We start from the raw sequence: 11,789 nt of genomic DNA, 5'->3' as shown, positions 1-11,789 counted from the left end.
CTGTTCCGCAGAAGAACTCGAAGAAGTCACTCTCTGGCAGCGCCGTTCAGCTCCAATTGTAAACAACGATTGTGTAGATTGAGGGTTGTACAAAGTATCTGATGCCCCTCCATTTATTGGTGTTGGCTACGGATATTATGTTCTAGATGTTTACTGCTATGCAAGCCTTGGTAGTGAGATATGAAGAGGCAGACTGTGCAGTCTCTCCCTTTCCGCTCAGCTGATGGATGCAAAGGAACTGTAGAGGCCGATGAAGTTTGGCACCAGCAGGAGCTGCCAGTAAGCACTGACCCAACGTAGGACTGCCTTAGGGAGTCCCAGTTCCGGATTTTTCCCTCGGGCATTGCTCCAGAAGCTTTCCCCACGAGTGGGTTTAGCCGCAAGGCAGCTGAGGTTTGAGATCAGAGTTTGCCTTCCGGATGAGCTGCCAACCATGGCTGACAATCCCCATCTGCCCGAAGCAACTGGTTTTAAGATGCCTTTTCCCCTTCTGACAGTAGGAACAGTTCCACTGGGTTTAGTAGCGAAACCACACTTGAAGGCCAGGAGTTGGACTTGGTTGCCAGAGGTTATATCAAGTGCATGCATTTAATAGATAGTGGGAGCTTATCCCCATTACCTCCCCTGGCTACGACAACCTCAAGGAACCAAAATAACAAAGTGGAAACTATTTGGTGATGAATAAGAGGCAGTTCCAGAGCAGAGGAAGAGATGTCGATGAATGTAGACAGGCTGGAGTACAATTGTGTTGTGGAGAGACAGTGGGTGCACTGTCCAGTAAACAGGGATATCTGTTACTTTTAGATTTGATTAGAAAGTGAGTGATGTGGGAACAGGTTGTAACCCAAATAGAAATGAAGACTAACTCTACTTTTCATCCACCTCCCCTTTTCTGACCAGGTTTATACTGAGCGGAAGCTGTATGTAAAAGAGTGGCGGAAAAGAAAGAGAATGGTGAGTGTTGATGATTCGGAGATAGGCATTTGTGTGTGGAGTTTGTACAGGGGGTGAGTTGGGTTTCTGGTGGGGGGTGAAGGTTGGTGAGTGTTGATTGGGAAATCGGCATATGTGTGTGGGGTTTGTACAGGGGGTGAGTTGGGTTTCTGGTGGGGGTTGAAGGTTGGTGAGATCGATGATTGGGAAATCGGCATTTGTGTGTGGAGTTTGTACAGGGGGTGAGTTGGGTTTCTGGTGGGGGGTGAAGGTTGGTGAGATCGATGATTGGGAGATAGGCATTTGTGTGTGGGGTTTGTACAGGGGGTGAGTTGGGTTTCTGGTGGGGGGGGTGAAGGTGAGATTGATGATTGGGAAATCGGCATTTGTGTGTGGGGTTTGTACAGGGGGTGAGTTGGGTTTCTGGTGGGGGTTGAAGGTTGGTGAGATCAATGATTGGGACATTGGCATTTGTGTGTGGAGTTTGTCAGAGGTTGCGTTTTGGGTTTCTGGCAGGAAGGGGACGAAAGTCGGTGAGTGTCAGATATGTTGAATTAGGTCCGGATGGAAAGCTGCAGAAGGTGTGCTGGATAGCTTAAATGAGTTTGTTCACATGTATCTGTTGTTCATGTTTTCCTGTTTCTATGGGGGATTGCATCAGGCACCTGCGCTGGGGAGAGATTCACTGGGAAGGAATCAAAAAGTGGATTCCTTACGGCCCAAATGTATAACCTACATGTGAAGCCAGTTGATGTGTGCATGATCCAAAAAGAATCCTTGTAAGCTCGGTAGAAAGACATGGAAGATGGTGAGTTCAGGGAGGGCCATGTGGATAATCTCCAGCAGGTAGGAGGAGAGGTTCTGCTACGTGACTAAGTTTCTGGTGTCCGATTTGGTGTCAGACAGGGGAATTCAGTCTTCTGCTGGAGCCGCATGAATTAACACCAAATGTTTTACTTTCTGTTCAGGCAACAGATCTGATCGATGCTATTCTGGAAGGGTATCCCAAAAGCAAGAGGCAGTTCTTTGTAAGTAGTGCTGCTCTCGACTCCAGTATCTGCGGTCTCTTGTGTCTGAGACTTTCCCTCAGCTCAGGATCAGCTACACACGCCGTGATTGAGGATAATGGGTCTGTGTCTGGCGAGGTAACCTCTCCCGACCTATGGTGAACCCAGCTACGAAGTAATGCAATGAACCAGAATTGATTAGAGAGCTTAAGGGAAGGGGACCGTTAGGGGCAGTGATCATTATGTGATCGATTTCACCCTGCAATTTGAGAAGGAGAGGCTAAAGTCAGATAGTATCAGTATTACAGAGACATGAGAGAGAGTTGGCCAGAATCGATTGGAAAAGAACACTGGCAGGGATGACGGCAGAGCAGCAACGGCTGGAATTTCTGGAAGCAAGTGGAAGGCGTGGGATATATACATCCTCAAAGAGGAAGAAGTATTCAAAAGGCAAGATAACACAACCGTGGCTGACAAGAGAATTGAAAGCCAAAGTAAAAGGTGTACAATAAAGCAAAAGTTAGGGGAAGCTTTTAAAAACCAACAGAAGGCTAAAGCAGGAAAACATGAAATATGAAGTTAATAATAATAATATAGAAGAGGATAGCAAAAGTTTCTTCAGATGTATAAAGTGTACAAGAGAGGAGAGAGTGGATGTCAGAATGCTAGAAAACAATGCTGGAGAGGTAGTAATGGGGGACAAGGAAATGGTGGACGAACTGAATTAAATATTTTCCATCTGTCTGCACTGTGGAAGACACTAGCAGTATGCCAGAAGTTCAAGAGAGTCGGGGCAGACGTGAGTTTGCCGCTATGAGGGAGAAGGTGCTTTGGGAAACTTGAAAGGTCTTGAGGTAGACCACCTGAACCAAATGGTGTCCGGCCATTCTGGCAAGGTTCTGGAGGACTGGAAAATTGCATATGTCTCTTCAAGAGGGGAGAGAGGCAGCAGTAAGGAATTAGAGACCTGTTAGTTTGACCTCAGTGTTTGGGAAGATGTTGAAGTTGATTGTTAAGGATGTGGTTTCGGCGTACTTGGAGGCACATGATAAAATATGCTGTAGTCAGCATGGTTTCCTTCAGGGAAAATCTTGACAGATCTTTTGGAATTAGAAACATAGAAAACCTACAGCTCATTACAGGCGCTTTGACCCACAATGCCATGCCGTACTTAGAAATTACCTAGGTTTACCAGTTTACCACAAGTCACTCCACCTAGTCTCATAAGACATGCTCCCCAATCCAGGCAACATCCTTGTAAATCTCCTCTGCACCCTTTCTGTAGTTTCCACATCCTGTAGTGAGGTGACCAGAAATGAGCACAGTACTCCAAGTGGGATTTGACTTGGGTTCTATATAGCTGTAACATTACCTCTCGACTCCTAAACTCAGTCCCAAGATTGATGAAGGCCAATGCACCATATGCCTTCTTAACCACACAATTAACCTGTGCAGCAGCTTTGAGTGTCCTATGGATTTGGACCCCAAGATCCTCCGCTCTGCCAAGAGTCTTAACATTAGTACAATATTATGCCATCATATTTGACCTACCAAAATGAACCACCTCACACTTCTCTGGGTTGAACTCCATCTGCCACTTCTAAGCCCAATTTTGCATTCTATCAATGTCCCGCTGTAACATCTGACAGCCCTCTATACTATCCACAACACCCCTTTTCTTTGTAATTATAAAAATTACAAAGAAAAGGGGTCCCAGAACAGATCCCTGAGGCACACCACTGGTCACCGGCCTCCATGCAAAATATGACCCGTCTACAACCACTCTTTGCCTTCTGTGGGCAAGCCAGTTCTGGATCCACAGAGCAATGTCCCCTTGGATCCCATGCCTCCTTACTTTCTCAATAAGCCTTGCATGGGGTACCTTATCAAATGCCTTGCTGAAATCCATATACACTACATCTTCTGTTCAATCTTCATCAATGTGTTTATTCACGTCCTTTTAAAAATTCAGTCAGGCTCGCAAGGCATGACCTGCCCTTGACAAAGCCATGCTGACTATTCCTAATCATATTATGCCTCTCCAAATGTTCATAAATAGAAACATAGAAAATACAGTATACACAATACAGGCCCTTTGGCCCACAAAGTTGTGCCGAACATGTCCCTACCTTAGAAATTACCAGACTTACCTATAGCCCTCTATTTTGCTAAGCTCCATGTACCTATCTAAAAGCCTCTTAAAAGACCCTATCGTATCCGCCTCCACCACCATCGCCGGCAGCTCATTCCACGCACTCACCACTCTCTGAGTAAAAAACTTACCCCTGACATCTCCTCTGTACCTACTCCCCAGCACCTTAAACCTGTGTCCTCCTGTGGCAACCATTTCAGCCTGGGAAAAAGCTTCTGACTGTCCACACAATCAATGCCCCTCATCATCTTATACACCTCTATCAGGTCACCTCTCATCCTCCTTTGCTCCAAGGAGAAAAGGCTGAGTTCACTCAACCTATTCTCATAAGTCATCCTCCCCAATCCAGGCAACATCCTGTCAGGATCTTCTCCATCAACTTACCAAACACTGACGTAAGACTCACTGGTCTATAATTTTCTGGGCTATCTCTACTCCCCTTCTTGAATAATGGAACAACATCCGCAACCCTCCAATCCTCTGGAACCTCTCTCGTCCCCATTGATGATGCAAAGATCATTGCCAGAGGCTCAGTAATCTCCTCCCTCGCCTCCCTCAATAGCCTGGGGTATATATAGTCTGGTCCCAATGACTTATCCAACTTGATACTCTCCAAATGCTCCAGCACATCCTCTTTCTTAATATCTACATGTTCAAACTTTTCAGTCCCCTGTAAGTCATCCCTACAATCGCCAAAGTCCTTTTCCATAATGATTACTGAAGCAAAGTACTCATTAAGTAACTCCGCTACCTCCTCCAGTTCTGTACACACTTTTCCACTGTCATACTTGATTGGCTCTATTCTCTCACATCTTATCATCTTGCTCTTCACAACTCTGAAGAAATAACGAGCAGGATAGACAAAGGAGAAATGGATGTTGTGTACCTAGATTTTCAGAAGGCCGATGACAGATTGCTTAACAAGTTAGAGCCCAAAGGTGATACAGGAAAGATACTAGCATGGATAGCACTCGAATATAAAAACAAGGACATAATGTTATAAAACATTGGTGAGGCCTTACTGGGGGAAATATGTGCAGGTTTGGGTCCCTTATCCAGAAAAGGATGTGCTGACACTGGAGAGGGTTCTAAGGAGGTTCACAGCAATGATTCCAGGATTGAAACGCTTATCATATGAGCTCTGAATCTCATTGAAACCTGTCGAATATTGAAGGGCCTGGATAGAGTGGATGTGGAGAGGATGTTTCCTATAGTGGGGGAGTCTAGGACCTGAGGACACAGATAGAGTGGATGTGGAGAGGATGTTTCCTATAGTGGGGGAGTCTAGGACCAGAGGACACAGATAGAGTGGATGTGGAGAGGATGTTTCCTATAGTGGGGGAGTCTAGGACCTGAGGACACAGATAGAGTGGATGTGGAGAGGATGTTTCCTATAGTGGGGGAGTCTAGGACCAGAGGACACAGATAGAGTGGATGTGGAGAGGATGTTTCCTATAGTGGGGGAGTCTAGGACCAGAGGACACAGATAGAGTGAATGTGGAGAGGATGTTTCCTATAGTGGGGGAGTCTAGGACCACAGGACACAGATAGAGTGGATGTGGAGAGGGTGTTTTCTTTTGGTAGGGGACTCTAGGACCAGAGGGCACAGCTTCAGAATAGAGTGGCATCCTTTTAGACAAGAGAAGAGGAATTTCCTTAGCCAGAGAGTGGTGAATATGGAAATCATTGAAATAGGCGGCAGTAGAGGCCAAGTCACTGGGTATATTTAAGGTAGAGGTTGATAAGTTCTTGATTGGTCAGGGCATGAAGGGATATGGGTAGAAGGCAGGAGATTGAGGCTGTGAAGGAAATAGATCAGCAATGATGAAATGGCAGAGCAGATTCGATGGGCCAAATGGCCTAATTCTGCTCCTGTGGTTATGGACCCCTCAACCCATCTGCTTCCATCTGTTCCTCCCTCATCTGGTTCCACAGCACAGCCTCCCCTCTCCTCCCTCCGTTGCTGCTCCGTACCCATCAGCACCTTTTGAACTGGTTCAATCACCTGCAGCCTTCCAGCTCCACCTTGTACTGCGATATACTGGCAATTCCTCCGGTTTCCCCCTGATTTCTACTATAGTATCTTGATCCAAAATATCCACAAGCACTGCCTGCTGTCACAGATGCTGCTTGACTCCATCGAGTCCTCCCAGGGTTGTATTCTGCTTGAAATACAATACCATGCTGGAAGCAAGTTTGTGGCTGCAGACCTGCCTTTGAATCACTGTCACTGTGCAGTTCCACTTCCTTTTCTTTTCCTGCCCTCCTGTCCAGCAGAAGAGAGCTGTCCTATGATAAACCAACTTTCCTGGAAATCCATCTGTGGGAATCCAGGATTGGCCATGGAATTTCTGCACTGCCTGCCTTCCTCCGTCTTCTCGGTAGAAAGTAACGCGATTCTTACTGACGTTTTCATTGTTTGGTTAATTCAGGAGGAGCTTGGGATCGAAACCGACGAAGACTACTCTGTTTCTCTGCCGGACTTGTGAGGACCACGGTCCGCAGAGAACTGGCATTCAAGCCCCTCGAAGGTCTGATGGTGTCTGCAAACCTTTAGCCTCCGAAAGTCATGTTTAATTCTGTCCGCTCAGTGAATCCGGCTGTTTAGCGACTGGTTGCCGCTGAACTCTTCCTGGCTGGGTGGGAAATCATTGTGAAACCGACCCATTTCTAGAGTTTTTCTCCTTTGGAGATCTTTGAGCGAATCGTCCTTTTGATTTGCATTCTTCGGATGGCCATATCAGCTTTTAAACTGTTTTGAGGTCATGTCAAACAGGAGATTACTTGGCCCTGTCAATCTGTTCAAGATTGTACTGATTTTCTTGTTGCACCCCACTCTCGTTTCTCCAACTCCCTTACGACATAAATATATTCACCTCAGAATAAAATATTAGTCTTCGCAGCCCTCTGGGATGAAGCCGACATTTCTTATTGCAATCGTAATGAAGTACACCTTATTCAGAGACTTTGACCCCCTGGTAATTTAGCCAGGAGAAATTTTCCAACCCGTCATTGGAAGTTTGAAAACTGCGAAGGGAAGATGGCCAGCAGATACGTCACTGGCGGTTCTGAATACCCACAAGTATCGTTCTAAAGTTTGATCCAGGGCTCCGCTCGAGTTCTCTGAACTGTGGGCAGCTCTGCATGGGTGTGGCGTTCTAGCAGTGTTAGTGTAATTACGAAACTGCAAAGAGGGGCTTTATAAATGAACGAGAGGATTTTCTTACTGGGGTCTTCATCAACAGTGATGGAGTTTAGTATGAGCTGGGAGCGTGTGCTTGATGAATTTTGTGTTTTCACGTACATTTCTGTGGAGATAATTAACCCAGAAGTACAAATAAATGTTTATTTTAATATGGAAATCATACTTATGTCTTTATTTATGATACGTGACTTTCGGGGCAGTTTCAGAGTCATTGGTGGTGTCGTGTATCTGTCTGGACTTGAGTGTCGGCTGGAACGGGCAATGACAGGTTCTTTCTCATCTCAGTTCAAAATAAATTTATTATCAAAGTACGTGGACGTCACCGGATACAACCCTGAGACCTACTCCATCCGCCAAAAGCGAAACTTCCCGGCGACCAAGCATTCCCTTTCCGATGTGTGGGTCCATGGCGGCCTTGTGCCTCCCTCAGGGTGGAGGAGCAACACCTTGTATTCAGTCTGGGTAGCCTCCAACCTGATGGAATGAACATCGATTTCACCTCCTGGTTTAAAAAAAATTGCTTTCTCTCCCCTCTACCTCCATTCCTCCCTCTGGCCTCTTACCTCTTCTCACCTGCCGATCACTTCCCCCTGGGTCCCCTCTTCCTTCCCTTTCTCCTATGGTCCTCTCTCCTCTCCAATCAAATTCCTCCTTCTCCAACTCTAGTCTACTTTTTACGTCTGCCTGGCTTCACTGTCACCTGCCAGCTATCCTCCTTACTCTCCCCCCACCTTTGTGTTCTGCCATCTTCCCCCTTCCTTTCCAGTCCTGATGAAGGGTCTCAGCCTGAACCATTGACGGTTTATTCATTTCCATGGATGCTGCCCAACTTCCTGGGTTCTTTCAGTGCTTTGTGTGTATTGCCTGATATTTATTTTCTTGTTCAGTTATAGAATAACATCCACAATAGAATCTGTGAAAGACTGCCCCCAATGGACAACAATAATAAATAAATAAGCAATAAATGTTGAGAACAGGAGATGAAGAGTCCTGGAAAGAGAGTCCGTTGATTCCGGGAACAGTTCAGTGGTGGGGCAAGTGAAGTTATCCCCTCTAGTTCAGCAGCAGGGGAGGGTGCCCTCAGCAGTGTAGCACCAGCAATAGATGACAAACTGAGTCAGGTTTCAATGTTAAAACCACTGTCTTTATTACTATCTACTCAATATGTAAAAGATTAAACTGAATAAACAGAAATTAACAGTGTTGTGTGTGTGTGGTTCCCAAACTGTCAAGCTCAGATGACAAGTTAATAAGATTCAGTGATCCACGGGACTGTAGGATCCAGTGATGCTGGGAGGGAGATTTGCAATCCACATAGAAGTGAGTACAGAGAGGGTGATCTGCGCTGATGGAGATTGTGGAGGAGTGACTGGGGGTCTGCAATAGAGCAACTCCAGGGTCCAGTTGCCAAGGAGTTGATTTGATTTGAGGGGAAGATGCGACTGAGTGTGGAGCTGTCACTGCCAAAGAGGTGCACGTCCTCGCTGTCCGGAAGCTCCAGAGTCGGGCGAAGGGGCTGCGGTGGACCTGTTCCTCCCTGAACCGGTGAAGGAACTGGACTGAGAAGTCACAACTGAAGCTCACGTCTAAAACAAGGGCTTATTCACTCTTACAGTGGCAGAGTAGCATGACGGAGGGTCTGACCCTTCAGCCCATCGACACAGAGACCAACCCTTTGGCATGAACTTAGGGCATGGATCTGTACGTTCAACTGTGGCGTTGTGGCCATTACAAAAACTTGGTCGAGAGAGAGACAGGGATGGGTGATTGATGTACCAGCATTTCGGTGTTTTGGAAAAGATTGAGGATTAAGTTAAAGAGAGGGTGGAGGGAGCTACACTATTACAAGTGCTGCACTCAGAGGGGGACAGACTCATTCAATGATTCTCTTTGGGTAGAACTCAATAATGAGTTCAGGGCCCTGGTGGAGGACTTTGTGAAATGGTGCAAGCTGAATCATCTGCAGCTCAACACCGGTAAGACAGAGGAGATGGTGATGACTTCAGGAAAACTAGGCCTGCATAGAGGCTGTGTACAAGAAGGGACAGAGTCACCTCTTCTTCCTCAGGAGACTGAAGCCCTTTGGAGTATGTAGGCCTCTCCTTCACACGTTCTACCTGTCTGTTGTTGCCAGTGTAATCTGTGGTAGTCTGCTGGGGCAATGGCATCAAGATGGGTCAACAGGCTCAATAAACTGATTAGAAAGGCTGGCTCTGTTATAGGCGTCAAACTGGACACACTGCAGGCTGTGGTAGAACAAAGGACCCTACAGAAAATCCTGGCAATTCCGGACAATGTCTCTCACCCCCTACGTTCCACCTTGGCTGAACGGAGGAGCACTTTCAGTAACAGACTGAGACAACTGCACTGCTCCAAAGAGCATGAAATGAGCTCATTCTTACCCTCAGCCATTAGGCTCTATAATGAGTCAATCTATATCCGGGGAAGTGATGACCCCCTCCTGTTAGACTGTTTGAGGTCACTTATTTTTTATTCTTTTTACTTCTAATATTTGTATATCTGTGCACTTGTAATGCTGTTGTGATGCTGTAATTTCCTCTGGGATCAATGAGGTATCTGTCTAATAGGAAGGCTGTAATCACTCTGATGGGATTGTAGCACAGCCCCCACCCATCCCCCAAACCACTGAGACATTGAGGAACAGATAAGGAAATATGTAAAAACAATAGGATTGTTGTCACGGGAGATTTCAACTTCCCTAATTGTGGTGAACTATGTGCCTGTCGGGAAACGCCCCTGCTGACTGCTCCTGTGGCTCCTCCCACAGGCCCCTGTATAAAGGAGATCTGCGGCCTGACGCTCGGCCTCAGTCTCCAAGACATAGTATGATGGACACTCACTCCTGGTTCCTTCTTCCAGTCAATAAAAGCCGATATCTCGCCTTACGTCTCAGTGTGAGTTATTGATGGTGCACCACTAATATAAATCAGGACCTTGGTGCAAGAGGTTTAGACTGGGCAGAATTTGTTCTTAAATCAATATGTGGATAGTCCAACAAGAGGGAGGGGGGAACTGGTGTTGGGTAATGAGCCTGGCCAGGTGACTGATCTTTCAGTGTTTGAACAGTAACCACAACTCCTTAAGGTAGCTATAGATAAGGACCTCATGCACCTCACGGGAGATTTTTAAACTGCAGCCGGGCAGATTACGAGCACGTCAGGCAGGAACTAGGGACACAGCAAGTCCACATCTGACATGTGGAGGGTGTTTAAAGACCAAACACACAGAGAAGAGGACAGGGATGTTACAGTAGGAAGGAGGGACAAGGATGGCAGGGTGAGAGAACCTTGGATAAATTTAATCAAGAAGAAAAAGGAAAAATATGCCGAGCTTCAGGAGTTAAATCAAATGGAGCACATGAGGAGTATAAAGAAGCCGAACTTTCAGTGGCTGAACAGTGATTACAACTCTGTCACATTTCAGGGTAGGTGGGAGAGTTTTAAATTAGAGTTGGGCAACTTACGACTGCATTAGGCGGGAAATAAGAAGAGTTAATTGGGAGCATCTTTTCTCCAGCAAGTCCATGTCAGACATGTGGAGGGTGTTCAAAGATCAATTTCACAGAGTACAGGAAAGGTCTGTTCATGTTGGAAGGAAGGACGGGGATAGAAAGATAAGAGAACCTTGGATGTCCGGAGAGGTGATGCATTTAGTCAAGAAGAAAAAAGGAGATGTCAGGGGTAAGTTTTTTTTTACACAGAGAGTGGTGAGTGTGTGGAATGGGCTGCCGGCGATGGTGGTGGAGGCGGATACGATAGGGTCTTTTAAGAGACTTCTGGATCGGTACATGGAGCTCAGAAAAATAGGGAGCTATGGGTAACCCTAGATAATTTCTAAGGTGGGGACATGTTTGGCACAGCTTTGTGGGCCAAAGGGCCTTATTGTGCTGTAGGTTTTCTATGCTTCTATATAAAGCTTTGGAAGCTAGGATCAAATGAAGCACATGAAGATTATACAGAAGCCAGAAAAGAGCTAAAGAAGGGAACTAGGAACGCCAGGAGGGGCCATGAAAAACCCTTGGCAAGTAGGATTAAGGTGAATCCCAAGGCACCCTAATCAAGAACAAGAGGGTAACTAGGGAGGGGGTAAAGGGGGGGAACATTTGCTAGGATGTGGAGAATGTGGCTGGTTCTAAACGAGTATCAGTATTTACCGAGGAGAAGACCAGGAGTGTTGACATGCCTGGGGATTTCAAGGTAAAGGAGGAGGAAGGTCCCTTTAAGAACATTAAGGTGGATAAGTCCCCAAGGCCTTGTTGGATATACCCCAGGTTATTAGGAGAGGCAAATCACCAGTATCTTCGTGTCCTCTCTAGCCCCAGGTGAGGACTGGCAAATGGTTAACGTTGTTGCATCATTCAAGAAGGGAAGCAGGAATAATCCTGGAAACTATAGACTGAGTCTCACGTCAGTGGTAGGGAAGTTACTGGAGAGAATTCTCAGGGATAGGATTTATGAGCATTTGGAGAACC

At 46.3% G+C, this 11,789-nt stretch overlaps 1 long non-coding RNA gene across 1 annotated transcript; it reads left to right on the top strand.

The window, feature by feature from the left end:
* The first annotated feature begins 421 nt into the window (after window positions 1-421).
* On the top strand, window positions 422-8,445 carry LOC132388293 (uncharacterized). The gene is made up of 3 exons (XR_009510205.1): window positions 422-954; window positions 1,902-1,961; window positions 6,525-8,445. It is a non-coding gene; the product is annotated as an uncharacterized LOC132388293 (long non-coding RNA).
* Window positions 8,446-11,789: the final 3,344 nt, after the last annotated feature.

The sequence above is a fragment of the Hypanus sabinus genome, unplaced genomic scaffold (assembly GCF_030144855.1).
Source record: "Hypanus sabinus isolate sHypSab1 unplaced genomic scaffold, sHypSab1.hap1 scaffold_2938, whole genome shotgun sequence".
Taxonomy (NCBI): Eukaryota; Metazoa; Chordata; class Chondrichthyes; order Myliobatiformes; family Dasyatidae; genus Hypanus; species Hypanus sabinus.
Note: the sequence above shows the minus strand (reverse complement) of the source record. Positions and strands in the feature narration are given on the sequence as shown.